The sequence below is a fragment of the Cupressus sempervirens genome, chromosome 3 (assembly GCF_028749045.1).
Source record: "Cupressus sempervirens isolate cs-2001-9-10 chromosome 3, ASM2874904v1, whole genome shotgun sequence".
Taxonomy (NCBI): domain Eukaryota; kingdom Viridiplantae; phylum Streptophyta; class Pinopsida; order Cupressales; family Cupressaceae; genus Cupressus; species Cupressus sempervirens.
Window position 1 is genome coordinate 704,454,962 of NC_143120.1, and position 16,746 is coordinate 704,471,707.

A 16,746-nucleotide genomic window follows, 5' to 3' on the forward strand; every position below is an offset into this window, starting at 1 on the left:
TGTTAGCATTGTAAGACAATCAAATGGTTATATTTGAGGAACCTCTTTCACTCTTTATGCAATACCTAGAGAAGAAAACCTATTTTAAGACCAAATTAATAATGATGATGTTGCAAATTTTGAAGAAATTGAGAACATTATGCCTCAATCAATATATATTAAAGAAGATATCAAAAATGTTAGAAGTGATCATAGGTAAAAAGTAGAGGATAAAGATAGAGAGGTACAAGAGGAGACACATTAAATAGATACAATAGGACAAGAGGATCAAAGGATGGATGAGAAGCATAAGTAACCTATTAAGAAATATGAGGACAGAGATAAGGACATAATACCATATGTGGAAAAGGTAGAAGGATCTTAATTTTCCATAGGTAATAAATTTACTCAAGGAGTTATACTAGATTATAGAGAAGAATAGTTAAAATAAAGAAAAATAAAAACTTTTATAAAATCATCTCTAAGATCAATTGATAAGGGAGAAAACATTGCTACTATACATAATTTTTTTATACATGAAGTGATAGTAAGTCCTAGAATATAAGGACCTAACCATGTGGGAAATGTAATATAGACTAGGTTATTGAGAGGGGAGGGGTGAATCAAGAACCAATAAAATTTTAAACTTAATTCATCAATTAGACCATCACTAAATAATCTAATCTAATTGCATGCATGAAAGAGTGAAAGAAATAAAACATTCATAACACTTTGATACAATATTAGTAACCCATAAACCTTCCAAAATAGAAAGTAAAATTGGGGTGGGGATGTTACCCACATGCTTTATGATCGGATTAAAGATTTGGCCTATTAAGGCTTACAAATGGTCACTTCTAATGACCCACCCTATTGGGAGAAATAAGGACTATTAGGTCCATCTTGTTAAAAGATTTACAAACATACAATGAAGCATGCACTCTATTAGACTATTTAGAATGAGACTATAGTTTCCACCTTGTTAAAGGATTTTAGTAATGCACCTATTAGGATAAATCCATTACTTGTCTTTGATCTAGAACTTTGATTCATAGAGTGAGATTCCTTGAATTACAATGATCACCTAATTGTGATAGATTAGTCTCTAATTTTTTTTTATACCGCTTGTATTTTTGTTCAGTTTGCACTCATCTACTTCTTACTTGTTCACTTAATTGTTACATTTGAATATGATATAATGTATTACATATATACCAATTCACTTAATTACCTTACTGAATTGGCTACAATACCAAATTTATCATAATTCACAAAGCCGATCCATCGTTGTAACTCAATTTTTTAAGACAACTTGATTATTCTTTGTCACTCGACAAACAATGTCAACACTTGACATGCTCTGGCACTTAGTTGATGTTGAAGCTTGGTCCTTAATAATTACATTGACTAGTAGGAACTCAATTAGTATTATATGAATTTGTGAACATTGTGAAACTTGGTAGATATTGAATGGTTCAGTTTGACACTGGATGGCTCGATCAACACTAAATTCACTAATATACTTGGTTAATGCTATAGAGCTTAGTTAAAACTAAGATCTTCATCACTTACACTAGAAATATCAATAGAATCTTCTACGATTGGGAAATATTGTAAACTATCACAAATGATCAATAGATACTATGAAGCTTATAATGAATTGTAGTTTGATTGAGTAGCTCGGTAGCAAGTGAAACCAATTCACTAAGTGTTATGTCATAAATAGACATATCGAGCTTAATGTCAACAATCTCAACTTTTGGCATTAGTGAAAAAAATACTTATCATATCAAAAGTGTAAATTCTCAAAATTACAAGTCAAAACTCCCCTTATTAAAAATTTGAATCTTCAACTTGATTTTGACTGTTGTCTACTACTGTAGCTCGGTAACCTCTTACTCTATTTTTACTTTTTTTTTCACAATTTTTTTTTGTAAACCTATTTTCTACTATATGTACATGTGTTTCCTTTCATACTAATACTCCCTCATACATATATTTCTCCTCCATACATATATCTAGAGTATGATAATATACCAATAATCTTCTCCTCCTTTTTGACATAAATGCCAAAGGTGCAAAATATCTACAAGTTAATACCAAAATGTAACAAGAACTCACTATGTACCTTCAAAATGATTTCCATGATCTTGTGGCACTTCTCTTGAAATACCTTAGATGCATGCAAGGCTATTTTTAATTTTTTTGAAAGTTTCATCATGTGGTCAGCTATGGAGAAATTATTATCATGGATCAATGTCTTTGCATGTGCGATATGCTTCTGTAGTACATCCATGTTGGGATTAGGAGTCAAATTGGAATGATCCCAATCTTATATCACAATCTCCATTAAGGGTTGACCTCAACTATGATTGCACTTACTATAGACTCACTTGGTAAAGAAAGAGTACTAGAATCAATAGAAAAAAAAACAACTGTAGATGGCACTAATAGTAGGAATACCTTGTTGTTTCTTGGTAATGCCTGATGCTAGAAAGAATGAGGTCTACTGCTCGGTCGATGAAGTGAGAGTAACTTCACTCATCACAATGCTCAATAATGTTTCTCTAGAGATTTTTTTGTCACTTGGTAATGCATTTTTTACCTCAAATAACCTGTTATAAGCCTTATTAGAGCTACGTTTCCCTAAGGATTTTCTCAAAGAATTAGGAAAGAAGGCCATAACCTCAACTAATAACTTCACCACATCAAAGTACTGGATACTTTGAATCTAAGGAAGATCCCATCCTATAGCTTCTTGATATTCTTGGTATTTAACATCATCTCCTTCTACATTTTATATTTCCTTGTCTTATATTTCTACATGTTCATTAGCTTTTACCACATCTTCTTCATCATCCTTGTCATTAATCTACACAACTTGATAATTAGTTTTGTGTAGCCCATAGATGTTCTTCCATGATATGGTGTTGGACATCACATCAGACTCAATATCCTTTTACAAGGTAAATAATGCATTGAATTTTGGAGTCATCTTTATTTCATTCTCCTTTAGTGATTTCTTTAGCTCTTTATCATTGATACTCAACATGAGTTGTCTCAAGGTCTATTCTCTAGTGTATCTTGTAATATTTACTATATTTTCCCATACTAGTGCCTCTACCTTGAAAATTACATTAAGTGCTTTAGCTTTCAACTCATCAAAAGAGTATTTCAATTTTTCTATTTTTTCCACTAGGGAATTACATATTGTTTCTACACTATTGGTGTTATACCTAAGAGACTTCAAGTATTCCATACCACCTCCTTCTTCTAATATTTTCAATATCTCTACAAATGTAGGGGCAACCTTCTAAAATATTACTTATTTAGCTTCATCTTCATCCTCTCCAAGCTTATGTTTACTTCTCAATTTTTTTTCTCTTTTAGCGAACATTGGTAGGGATGATTTTGTAGGTTTTTTTATAATTAACTTCCCTCTGTTCTTGTGAGGCTCTTTCTTTGTAGAGTCCTCTTCCTCTGCATCTTCTTCCTCTCCATTTCTTCATCAAGGTCATCACCTTTTTCTTCAGTTAGCATGAGAGGGGAACTTCATGATTTGGTTTTCTTTAATATTTTTTCTACCTTCTTCCCATTAGAAATATGAATCATTGGGGGGGCTGAATCAGTAATTTACAAATTTTAGTCACCAACTAAATATTATTTATTGCTTTGAACCATACATAAGTAATGCAAGAAAATAATAATAACCATGCACAAAGATAACTCATAACACCATATTTTGTTAACTAGGGAAAGCCCTGGTGGGGATGATACCCACTATATAATATACTGATATATTTTCCTTGTTTGAGGATGGACCCTATCAAGAGTCAATGAGAATATTTAGTATAGAGAGACCCTATTATGGTATTCTAGCCTTGTTACGAGTTGTATTATAGTAGATGCAGGATGAGCCCACTACCCAAACATGAACTACCAATTACAATAAGAGCTCACTGCCCAAACAAGTAATAATACTTCTAGTAAATATGTATTGTAACTTCTTTCTTGACTAATCTTTGATCTTTAGCTCAATCTTAGATTGCAAAAATAACTTCTCAAAAAATTGCATATATTACTTTCACAAAAGTTTACATACAATACAAAATATACGCTACTTCACCACTTTTTAATTTGCATGATGTCCTTTGCACAAATACCATGCCTTTTTAGAAAAAATTTCCAGGTCATCTAAGACCATAATATACTTTTCCAACTTAGAGTAAACATCTAGGATGTTGGCCCTAATTGGTCAAGTAATTATTTTGCAAACAAAATAATCTCTATACCTTTAATTTTGTTGTTTTGTTTTATTGGTAAAACATGAATATCTCTTTTCCATACAATCCATACTAATTTTTGAGGATATACACATCATCATCAACATGTATAATAATTCCTTCTAACTTTGATAATCATAATATGATGTCAGTAACAAATTACATACAAAACAATACACTATTGCAAACCAATTTCACAGTTAGACAAATTTTTGCGTATCAAAAGCTACATATCTCTATTTTTGAGGTTTTCTACAATTATTTACACCATTTGTTTCCATAAATGACAAAAAGTACATATCTTCATCAGCCAATTGTGAACACTTCCTTCCTCTCTCCACTTCCTGAGGTTACCTGATTTCATGTTCAATTCTTGCCCTAGCTTGCTTGTAAGTACCAAAATAAGGCATCTTGGAGTCTACTGGATCACTTAGGAGAGCGTTGATGATGTCCTTATTATAATCTAAGTTAACCTCATGTCTGAGAGGTTTAATCTATGCCACTCTTGGGCTTATTTTGTGGATATTGACATTGTCACAATCAACCAGAAAATAGATGTCCTGCTCATAGTCTTCTACCAACTTCCTTACTATCCTAATTTTTTTTTCCTTTTCTCTTTGAGGTTCTCAAAGTAACTATACATTATATAAAAATAAAAATTCACCCATCTCTTCTATAAACTCATTTATTTGATATAAACCTGGTGCATCCTTTTTCCACACCACAGTTCCTTTTGAAGGGAATTTTTTTTTTACATTTAAGAATACAAATTTCAACAAAGAACCAAACTTACATCCAGGTTGTTCTTCAAGACTCGGATGTTCTCCATGTTGGAGTAGAGTCTCCCTATGTATATCCACAATGTGTAACTTATGGGTGCACACACTATTCACCAACAATACAACCAAGGACCCTACTATGGGATTTTCAATACCCACTTTCTCTAGACTAGATCAAATTCAAAGTCTAGGACACCTCCTTGAGGTCTAATAAGACACAAAAAAAGCTAGGTTTTAGCAATGAAATAGGGATTCCTTCAACATTAGATGTAGTTCCATAATTTTTTCTCGTACATAAATTATACAATATTTTCTCAGGAAATCAAACTACACACCCAAAAATCTGAATAGGTCTACAAGGAGAAAAGGAGGATTTGTGAATGAAACCTTCTTAGAACTCCACCATTGAAAGTAAGGACCCTTGACCAATCTCCCAACTCAAGTTGTTTGCAAAACTCCCCTGGGCCTAATAGGGTTAATTAGGTCTCCTTTTCAAAGAAAGTATAATAAATTAAACACATCTCCTAACCAATGTATTAAAAAAATTTAGGGATATGCCAAAAAATCTAAGTCCAAGTTTCTATGGTTCTATTCCATCACTGGGCTAAGGTGTGCCTCAAAAACCCAAAATTGGATAGTCACATTTATATGCCTATCCAAAGGGTTTAGTAATTTCTCCCAATGTGTCCTTCTTCCTTTCCTATTTACCTAAATATTCTTAAATTAAATCCTCTCACCCTTCTTTCCAAAATGGTTTATCTTTTTCTCATGGTGGAATCCCTAGGAAAGATAAATTTTCTCTCAAACCCTAGTTAGGGCCTCCCTATGACCAACAAGTAATGAAAATTCATTTTCTCCTAACCAAAATGACCTAAAGATCTCAAAACACTTTTAAAATCTTCATTAAAAATTCTTCAACTTTTCCAATCATTTAGAGTTTCATATTGATCTGTACAATTTCCTACAAGTAGTTTCTTGGGCAGTTTTGATAGGAAAATATCAGATGTTTTTTGATTTGATGCAAAGATTATATTAGATTCTTCTCTTTTATGTTGAGAAAGGTTCCTCAACCTAATTTATGCCATTCCAAAAAGTTCCAATTAGTAAAGGTGGTTGTTAATGTTGACATTCAAAAGTTGCATTTTTGCACAAGAGTTGCATTATGCAACATTGACAACTTTGAAAAATTTATGCAAAATTTGTCAAATGTTTTCTAAACTCTAATAAAATATAATCGTAGCCTCTAACTAGGTACTTAGGAAGGCTTTGATAAAAAAAAATCATTATTTAAGCTTCTATAATATTTTATCCCCATTCTACCTAGAAATTTCTTATAAATGACTAAGGTAGACAATTAGGTGTATAACTCACCTAATGTATACTTGCCTTAAAACTTGGAAATTATTTATAGCATTAGATTCTAGATCCAATTTTTAGGATTATACCATAGATAGAAATAACAATTACATGAAAATATAAACAATATAGAAAAAATATATATTGCACAAAAGAGAACACAAGACACTAAGATTTAACATAGTTCACCCAGACCTTGGGCTACATTCAAAACATCAACAATCTCCCACTTGAGGACTACTCAAACTCCACATTAGACAACAATCTCTCACTTAGAGACTGATCCTATAGTAATACTACTATTGCACGGGGCTTCCACTAGATCAAACCACCCTAGACTTTGTTGTTCTTTTATTCTTATTTAGTCTAGAAGACCAACCAAAGTTGAAGAGGAATTTAACTTCTCCCTTTTAACTTCCTTTGTAAAAAAATCCATTAGATTGTCATTTGTATGTATCTTGTCTAGTTTTAACTGTCCATCATCCAAAACTAACTAAATAAAATGGTATTGCAACTGAATGTGTTGTCTTTGAATGCAGAGCTAAATTCTTTCCAAAATGAATGACACTCTGACTATCTATAAACAAATAATTATCCTTCTGAGGGTGTCCCAATAATTCCAAAAATAACTAGAGCCATATCATCTCCTTGGCTTCCTCTCTAGTAGCAACATACTCTACCTCTATAGTGGATAAAACATTAACCTTCTATAACCTAGAAACTTAGCTCATGGCTACCCCACCAATAGTAAATACATAACCTATAGTAATTTATTTGGTATCAATATCCCTTGCCAAATATGAGTCAACATATCTATATAAATCAATACTAGAGCCCCCAAAGTGTAAACACTTATTGGATGTTCATCTCAGATATATAAGAATCAATTTTACTACATTCGAATACTCAAATCTTGGATGAATCATAATCCCTACTAACTACTCCCATTGCATGTCCAATATCTAGCCTAGTACATAGGGTAAAAGCAAAAACTTGATTCACCCTTCAATAACATAAAATTGGTATTGTTATTTTGAAATTGAAAATTAAGTAAACTAATGAAATATGTAGAAATGGATGAAGTTTAGGATTATAATTTATAATAATTTTTTGGAATAAGAATTTATATAATCTCCTAATTTTTATAGATAATTTTTAAGTGTTGAAAAACAATAAAAATTAGGGGTCTAGTTCCCATGACAAAACTATATGGAAACAAACTTATTTTCCTTTGATATCAGACTATGTTATAGATAACATATATATCTAGAATGATCAAAAATAAAATTTGGCTTTAGACCTATATTTTCTCTTTTATAATGATTCGAGTTTCAACTGACTTGAAATTAATAGTTTTAATCTCCCACCACATTTTTTGAAAAAAAATCTATTGTAAACAAGATGAAATTCATACATTTTAAAAGAGGACTCTCTCCTCTAGAATGTCATATAAATTTTTATTCTTTTATATGAATTAATATTTGTTTCTTTCTCAAAACTGACATCTTTTTGAGTGTTAAAATATGTGCTTGTAAAATTTTTTAATTACAATATACTATACCTAATTAAAGCACTATAATCTCTATAAAAGAATATTCTTGACACTGAACTCTATAAAATAGTGTTTATATGTTTTAAGAAAATATCATAAAAAAAGTGAGATTTATTGAAATACCACTTTTCTGAAATAATTTTATTTGTTTAGTAATTGGATACAAACTAGTATAAAACATGGATTTAAGAGACATTTCCAATTAGAAAAGCGTGACACAACATATAAGTTAGAATAAATATATCTAGGTCAAATGTTTGGAAAAAAATGATTCTTAGAAATACTCAAATTCATTTGTTCTAATAAGTCGCCCTAAAAGGTAACACAACTTTGTACTTTTATCCCATACCATAACATATATCAAGCTTCTTACAACTGAAGCATAAGGTACCTTGGACACCTTACCCTCCTCTTCTTGTGTCTTGGGACACATCTCCTTAGTCAACTTCAAATCACCAAGAAAAGGTGTGCTAACAACTATAGCATTCCCCATAGAGAAACATTGCAACATATTTGCAATATAATCAATCTTGGAAAATGTTAGTTTCATTTTCTTCATATCTCTATAAATAATCATACCAAAGATTTTTTTTGCTACACCCAAATCCTTCATATCAAATGCATGTGCTAACTACCACTTTAGCCCCTTAATATGATCCATGTTAGACCCAACTACAAGCATATCATCAACATATAAATATAAAATAATAAAATTCTCATCATCCAACCTCTTAAAGTAAACATAATGATATGAATGACACCCACTATATCCATGCTCATGCATAAAACTATCAAATTTTAGATACCATTGCTGAGGTGCTTGCTACAACCCATATAAAATTTTCTTTCAATCTACACAATAAGTTCTCCTTACCTTTTCCCTCAAATCCCTATGGCTGAGACATATATATCTCTTCACCCAAATCACCATGAAGGAAGGTTTTTTTAACATCAAGAAACTCCAAACACAAATCTTCAGTAGCCATAATACATGAAATAGTGCAAATAGAAGTCATCTTAACAACAACAGAGAATATCTCATCAAAATCAATGCCTTTTTTCTGTGTAAATCCTTTTACAGCTAACTTGGCTTTAAATCATTTCTTACCTCCATCCTCTTCTTTCAACCTATAAACTTTCTTATTTTGAAAATCCCTTTTACTTGCAGGCAACTTGCATAAATCCTAAGTCTTATTTTTCAGCAAAGAGACCATTTTGTCTTTCATTGCATACTATCCACCTACACAACTTCCTCATAACATTTAGGTTCACAAGAATCTTTTAGTAAAATAGAGTATAAAGGAGACAATATTTTTGGAGGTCCACTTATCCTTATTTATTGTCTAACATTCACTAGTGTGTGTGGTATTTATTGTTGCAGTCATTGCACATCACGATGAATTTCCAGAATACCATCTTTTAGAGTCTTGTCCAACACTATATAATCATCTTATTTCTTCTCATGTTGCTCCAAAAAATCTTTGTACAACACTTTTTTATTGAATATGATATCACTACTTCTTACAATTTTATGACTTTCAAAATATGAAAGCCTATAACCAAATTGATCAATGCCATATCCAACAAATACACATTTCTTTAACTTAGCTTCTAGCTTGGTTCCATTGTTGAGATAATGGGTGTTGCACACATTGTATAACTTTGTTATATTATACTATTTTATTTTTATTATGTAATGTTGCACCTAGATGAACATGCAACATGTAAAGATTCCTATGGGACATACTTCAGTTGTATTGTAACATTATGATAGTATTTCATGTAATTATTTAATTTTAGGGAAAAGAATTAAATTTTAAATATTAAATGTGGGGTCAATGGGTTTGATAGCACATAGTTTATGTAATACCACTTAGTGGTTTTGTGAGACTTGCTACTATACAAGCAGCTACAAAGGTAGTTGTTGTTTGAAAAGACAAAAGGCAAAGAGGCAAGAGTGGAGCAAGACAAGGCTTGATAGGTTAGACAAGGGAGCATTTGTAAGGTTTAGAAGCATGGCATAGGATGTCTGGATTCATGCCTGTTGACATGGATTTCTTGGTTATGGATATGGTTTTGAAGGTTTCAATTATTGTATTGCAATGGTGTTTTGTTGAATAATGCATGGTGATGGATGCTTTTGGAGGCTACGATTTTTTCCCTAAATGAGGGTTTTCCAAGGTATATCTTGTGTCACATTTTGTGGGTATGTTGTCTATTTTGTTACATGTGGATTTCAATTATATATTTATTTCAGATTTATTATGGGTTATGTGGAAATGGTTTTATATTCTTTTTTGCAAGTTTCGTTACAAGTGTTATTAGAGCTATCATTTTGATATTGTAACACTAGATTGAATCCATGGGAATGTATAAGGGTATAAAAGAAAGGACAAGATATATGATTCTTTTATTATAGATTTGAGAGCTTTGGGTTTTCTATTATGATAAGATATTGGTAGATTTTGGGCATGTAAAATTGTTGGACAAAAGTGTTTTTTTAGATGTTTCATTTAAATGAGGGTTTCAGGAGGTAGCTTGTTGAAATGACCTCCTAGGCAAAAAAAAACCTAAACATTGGAACTACATTGATGTTTCCATAAATTTTGATATATAATATGCCCTAGTTTGGCCATGTTTAGAGGAAATGAAAGTTTTTTTTAGTTTCATCCTATGATTGCCATCAAATTTAATCTCATCATAATTTTCATCAAAAAATAATAATAATATATCCTATTGAAAATGATAAAAATATTTCTTTAGTAAAACAACCATAACTTTCTCTCAAAATATCGTATTTTAGACTTCTTACAGGCATTGGAAACATAATTTAGAGCACCACTACTTAGTGTAGGGTTGTTTTAGTGATTTTGAGATTTTATCAAGTCTTAAGAGCCCCAATGTTAGATGTTTTTTATTTTGAGCACAAATTATGGCATAACATGTGCATATAGAGTCAAATTTTAGACTTTGAGTAGTCAACAAAAAGCTCTTGGAAAGCACTACATAGTGGTTCATATTTGGCAAAAGTTTGACATGATCTATTTGGTGATATATTAATCTAAATAGTTTATGATATATACTGAATATGGTAGCATTGTGATTTTATGACATTGAAGATTTGGAGATTTATGATTTGATGTCATTATATACCCAGTTCATATTTTTGATTGGTTTGTATATGTATGATGACTTGTTTGGTCTATAAGTTGTGCAGTGTTGTAAGTGGTATATACTTACACATTGTATTTATGGTGTGGTTATGGCTTGTCTTTTCTTATTGATCTTTCATTATTAATGCATATTTAGATTGGTGGCTTGGATTTGACATGATTTACTAATTTTTCTTCATGTAGAAGGGATGAGTTATTATTTCTTAAGTATAGTCATGGTGTTGGATTATGGTTGACTATTTTATTCTAATAGGTTGGACACATTGAGAGTTAGTTTCTTAGTTCATGGATGTTATCATGGTCTCATAGATTTTTCCATGACACGATTGGATATACAAAGGATAGTTTTTTCATCATGATGTTATGGATAACTTTGATAGATAGTTTATTGGGAGCTTGTGGTAGTGATAGGGTGATAGTGCATGATTAGTTCTTGGTTTGGTTTGTATCTTCTTGGTTTGGCGATCTTGGTTTCATTTGGCACTCACACTTTGGTTGTATGTGTTTAGATCTGGAGGATCTTCATGTAGCAGATGGAGTTTATACTACCATAGGTGACTTCATACCATAGTTGAGTTATAGTTATTAGCATTGATATATTTATTGAGTGTTTGCAGATGTTGATGGTTTGTCTTAGATCCTATTGCTCTAGAAGCATCTTTAACATTTGCATGGTGCACTTGATTATCTTCATGGTGTGTGGAGATGGTTAGATCTTGAGGACTCATTGGGTTTTTGGTTATCTTTATAGTGTGCAGAGATGATTCTTTATGGTATATGGAGATGTTTTTTCTTCATGGTGTGTGGAGATGGTTGCATTTTGAGGACTAATGGGGTTCTTGGTAAAGGTGTGGTTTATGCTTTCATTTGACATGTTATCCTTGGTGTTAGGATGGTTTCATTTTTTATGTCATGGACTCTTGATATGTTTTTAAAGTTTTGACATGTTATGGTATGTTCATATGGAGCATGCTATCTCTTTGGTTGAGATGGTATGATCGCGTTGTCATGTTTATGTTCTTGAGGCCATGGTTGGAACTTTAACAATGATCTTGGTTTAGTTTCTTGGTATTGAGTACATTGATCATAAGTTGGATATTTCATGATATTTTTATGTTGAATTTGGATTTGGCATGGATTGATTGGTTACGAGTACTCACGGATACTTAGAGATGGTAGTGATGTTGATTTCTTTTGGATTATGGAATTATTTGTTGGAATAATTATTTAGTTTTAGCATGAAGTCTAAGGGGCATTCATTTGATATGGACTTGAGAGGATATTTTTCTTAGATGAGTCTTTGTTGGAGACTTGGATATCTTGATGAGCATTCTCATTCCCCACTATTGGTCTACTTGGTGGTTTATTACTTGAGTGGTATAGCCCATTGTTCCTCTCAGGTAAATTATGTTTATGCTTGTCTTTCATAGATATGGATCATGCGCAATAGTACATGAGTTATTTATGGAGGGTTCATTTGAGAGATGGATTAGCATTGGTTATCTCTATTTGCATATGTTGTTATGCTCATTGAGTTTGGGAGATGGTTTTATAGTGGGCATATTCATTGTATTAGGAATAATTTATGAGTTTGATCTTCTTGTGAGAGGCTTACATCCATAACTAGTTATATGGTATGGTTTGGGTGTTGTTAAGGCTTCTTGTTTGAAATTTTATGGAGGAGATCATACTTGCATAGTTTACATCTAGAGGTGTGTGTAGAAGGACATGATACAGGTTATGATTTACATGGTTTCTCTTTGGTCTTGCTTATCTTCATGGATGTTTGGTTTTCTTTACATAGGATTTTAGATTGGTTAGAGATTGTGATCACTATTTTGTACTCACGTATGTCATGTGAGGAGATGACATGGTTATTCTTTTATCTCTTTCCTCTATTGGCTACAGAGAACTTGGGAGAGTTGGGAGATTTTTTATGAGATTTATTCTTGTAGGTTATTAGTTTATGTGTTGTGAATGGATTGGTTATAGATTTGACATTATCTTTTGTAGTGGGAGCTTCTTGATATATACGTGGTAGGTATTGCTCTTGAGGCTTGGTATTGCAAGTTATAGATTTGATAAGTTGATGATGTGAGATTCACTTGGTATACCTTTTGAGGTATCAATAGTTGGATGGGTTTGGCACTTTTTTTGGGTGCTATTTCAGGTATGGATATTTTGACAACTACACATACATGTGATTACCTTTGGATCAAGTTTTTGTGACTAGAATTTCAATTGGTATAGGATTTTATGATCTCCTAGTGTAATAGGTGGGGTGACTTTCTCTTTGGATGGCTTCTATTTATGTCTAGTGGTAGTAGCCTAATAGGAGGTGAGATCATTCATGTTTGAGATGTTGGATACTTTGATTTTGTTGTGGGTACTAAGATGGAGCACATGGCTTACTTTGATCTATGATGGTGGATGTGATAGGAGGGATTGTTCCATTGCTCATTTATGTGGCTATAGATTTACCCTATGAAATGTATACAATAAGTGGGAGATATTACTACCCCAATCCTTTGTCTTTGATTCTTTTGACAGGCTTACAATGGTTGGTATTGGAAGTACTCCTACACCATACTCCTTAGGTGCATTGATCTAAATTCCTCTTGAGATAAGCTCTTGCAAACTTAGGCAATGTTTCTAGATCTCTTGTTCATCCATCCAAATAGATTGTTCCTCAAGACATCCCTACCATTGAAAAAAATACTTCTTGTATGCATTCTTCCTAGTTTATTTGATGACCTTGGTGTCCAAGATTCAATCAAGTTTTCTTGGCTCATGGATTGGTAAGCCTACAACAACTTCTTCCATTTCTTCTATCTATATGTCTAAATCAACACTCACATCACCTTTATATAGGGTTAGATTACAAATATTAAATATGAGAGAGATACCAAGGTGTGAGTGAAACTCTATCTTATAAGCATTCATTCCTCACTTCTTCAATAAGTAGTTTGGTATGTTTTGCCTTTGGTAACCTCTCCTTCTTCATGTATGCCTAGACCATGTCTCCAACCTACAACTAAAAATCACTCTTGTGTTTTTATTTAGCCTACTTATACCTTCTTGTACTATTCTCAAGTTCCAACTTTACCAAGTCCTAGATCTCCTTCATGCTTTCTACAAACTCTTCTCCATGAACATTGATTGGACAGTTGGAAGATAGCTTCTAAATTTCTAGGATACCTCTTGGATTCTACCCATATACTATTTGGAAAGGCTCTTCCCTATGCTCCTATTGATTTATTGATTAAATTTAATCTCTCTTTGTGGTAGGACTACTCCCACTTGTCTCCATACTAGTTTGTTAAGCATCGAAGTAGGTTTCAAGAAACTTGTTGACCAATTTTGTGTGCCCATCTCTTTGTGGATGGTAGGCGGAGCTAAAACTCATATTAATTCCTAATTTCCTCCACAAGATCCTCCAAAAGTGACCAATAAACTTCACATGTATGTCTAATAGTATCATATAAGGTAAACCACGAATCCTAACAATCTCCTTGAAAATTAAACTTGCAATTGTTGATGCATCATTGGTGCTTTTACAAGGGATGAAGTGGCCATTTTACTAAATTTGTCAACTACAACATATATGTTATCATTTCCGTTCTGTGATCTAGGAAATCCTATCAAAAAGTCCATGCTACAACTCTCCCAAGGCTTTGTAGGAATAGTAAAAGGTTGGTATAGTCTTACATTAGTAGATGCACCCTTGCCCCTTTGACAGATTGTACATATTTCCACAATCTTCCTTACTCTAGTCTAATTTTTTGGCCAATAGTAGAACCTTCTCACTTGCTTCAAGGTCTTTTCCAATGCAAAATGTCCTCCCATGTTTCTTGTACTCTCTTCTCTAATGATTTTCTCCCTCATTGAACATTGTGGAATGCAATATTGATGCCCATTGAATAGTATCCCATTTTGAATCAAGTAGTTAGCATATTTAGTGTGATATGTTCTAGCAAAGTTAGAGGACACCTTATAAGTGTTGGAAATCTGATTCAAAATATCATTTTGAGAAGACTAGTGAAGATAAAAGAGGGAGATTGTTGTAAATAGAATGTTTTCAATCATTATTTTTCATTGATGTCAAATCTGATATTTGTAGGAATGACATTTGCTTATAAGATCCAAGCACTATCACTTACTTTATTGATGAAGAAGATTTGATCAATAAGATATAGCAAGAGCACCTTAGGAAAAGGTTGAGTTATGATGTTGTAATGAAGTGCAAAGATCAGTTAAGAAAATGGTTAAATGATGTATTGACAACATACTTAAAGATATAGAGGTTGGTCATAATTAGAAACATTAGAAGTATAAGTTTTAATAGGTTGACTAAAAAGCTTAAACTAAGTTCATCAGTGGGTGTCATCTAAGCTAGTTGAAGCCAAGAAAATTCTCAGTTGGAGTTGAGCAAAAGAAAAATCTAGTGTGTGCTAAGTGAAGTTCAAGTGCAGAGAAAAGTAATAGGTGATGAGCATCAGTAAAAATGTAGTTGATGCCAAGTAACATAGTATGTGTTGAGCATCATTATTTCAGTAGTGTCAAGCTACTACATTATTTTAAATGATGAATAATTTCTAATTTTAGCCAAAATAGTTGTTACCTTGAATTTTGTGAATAGTTGGAAGATAAGGATGATGACCTAGTGGCACATAATTCTATGTGAACCACTTTTTGGTGAATTCAAAGGATTATTCAAGAAGTTTCTAGAGGAAAAAAAATATAGGTTAGATACAATGAATCCTACCTAATCCATATGTATTGAAATCAAAGGATGGAAGAATCTAGTGGGAAATGGAGTTCTAGACTACTATTTAAGGAGTCACAGAACAAGAAGCAAATGCTGCTGATGTTGCTACTACTCAAGTGCCAAATTGTGAAGTGGTTAGAAGGATGTCAAGGAGAAGTTATCTAGGAGAGGGAAGAGCATAGAGGCTGTGCTTCAGCAAGTGGTCAAGAAGATATGATTGCACTGGTACATTGAGCATGGAGACTCAATCTGTCAAAAGTTAAATATTGAAAGGCAGGTAATGGTATGAGCTAAAGAGTGATCTGAGATTTGTAAGTTAAGTTGTATGTTGTAATAAGGCCAATGACTTTCTAATAATCTCTAGAAATTGTATTAGATATGGAAATCTTATGGACTTAGGTTGGCCTAGTATCCATTTTAAAGTCTTTTAATAGGGTGGCATTCCAAGTGAATGATCTAAAGTCATCTAACCAGGCCCACTTCTAACAGGGTGATTAAATCCTTTAACTAGGTCACATTTAATAGTGTGTTGTAACACTTTAATAGGGTAGGCCTTTCATAGGGTATCACTTCAAAAGAGTGAGAATTAAGTGGCATATTACTAGTGGTTTTTCCCAAATTGGGTTTCCATGTAAATCACTATGTTATGTGTTGATCTTTTATGTGCTATGCTTGCATGTTGATTTATAGTAACTTGCTAATTAGGAAAGTTAATGCTTGGATGAATGAATGGGCTCACAACACTTAGTGAAAAAGTTTGAATAGGACATTTTGACCTTGAATAACTAATTCACCCTCCCTCCCTCAGTTATTCTAAACTATTTCTAACAATTGATATCAGAGTTGTTTGTTGATT

At 32.4% G+C, this 16,746-nt stretch overlaps 1 protein-coding gene across 1 annotated transcript in view; it reads right to left on the reverse strand.

Moving 5' to 3' along the window:
* LOC149568697 (immune-associated nucleotide-binding protein 1-like) overlaps window positions 1–16,746 on the reverse strand; it is a 238,526-nt gene that overhangs the window by 92,224 nt on the left and 129,556 nt on the right. The gene's annotated exons all lie outside the window — the stretch shown is intronic.